The following is a 643-nucleotide window of genomic DNA, read 5'->3' as shown; positions in this document are numbered from 1 at the left end:
AAGTACCATAACATCCTAACAAGTCATAACATAATAAGCAAATATATAACCGATCAAAAGGTTGATATCATTCACACTCCACCTCAAAGTTCATTTAGAGTAGGTAGACTTATTACCATCGCTAGAAGGAGGGTTTGAACCTTTAACCTTTTGGTTAGCAGCCACACGCTCTAACCAACTAAGCTATTCCAGCTAATTCTTCGTAATAGCTCAAGCCCACCACATCCTTATAAGGAATGTTTCATCCCCTCTCCAACCAATGTTGGATCTCACAATCCACCCTCCTTGGGGCCCAATGTCCTTGCTGGCACAACGCTTGGTGACTTACTTTGATAGCTTTCGTAATAGCCCAAACCCACCGCTAACAAATATTGTCCGATTTTGCCCATTACGTATCATCATCAGCCTTACTTACAATTCTAAAATGAGTCTACCAGGGAGAGGTTTCCACACTCTTCTAAGGAATGCTTCGTTCCCATTTCAAGCCACTACAAAATATTGTCCATTTTTTACCGAAACAAATCGTCGTCAGAATCACAGTTTAAAAACACGCTACTAGAGATGTTTACAGACACTTATAAGTTATTCTTCATTCTACTCTCAAATCAATGCGGGATCAGAGGGCATGGGTTCAAATCCCACT

At 40.6% G+C, this 643-nt stretch overlaps 1 non-coding gene across 1 annotated transcript; it reads right to left on the bottom strand.

Moving 5' to 3' along the window:
• Positions 1-119: 119 nt before the first annotated feature.
• Positions 120-193, bottom strand: TRNAS-GCU. The gene has a single exon. It is a non-coding gene; the product is annotated as a tRNA-Ser (tRNA).
• Between the last annotated feature and the right edge of the window lie 450 nt (positions 194-643).

The sequence above is a fragment of the Cucurbita maxima genome, unplaced genomic scaffold (genome assembly GCF_002738345.1).
Source record: "Cucurbita maxima cultivar Rimu unplaced genomic scaffold, Cmax_1.0 Cma_Scf07403, whole genome shotgun sequence".
NCBI lineage: Eukaryota > Viridiplantae > Streptophyta > Magnoliopsida > Cucurbitales > Cucurbitaceae > Cucurbita > Cucurbita maxima.
This window is presented reverse-complemented; position numbering and strand designations above follow the sequence as displayed.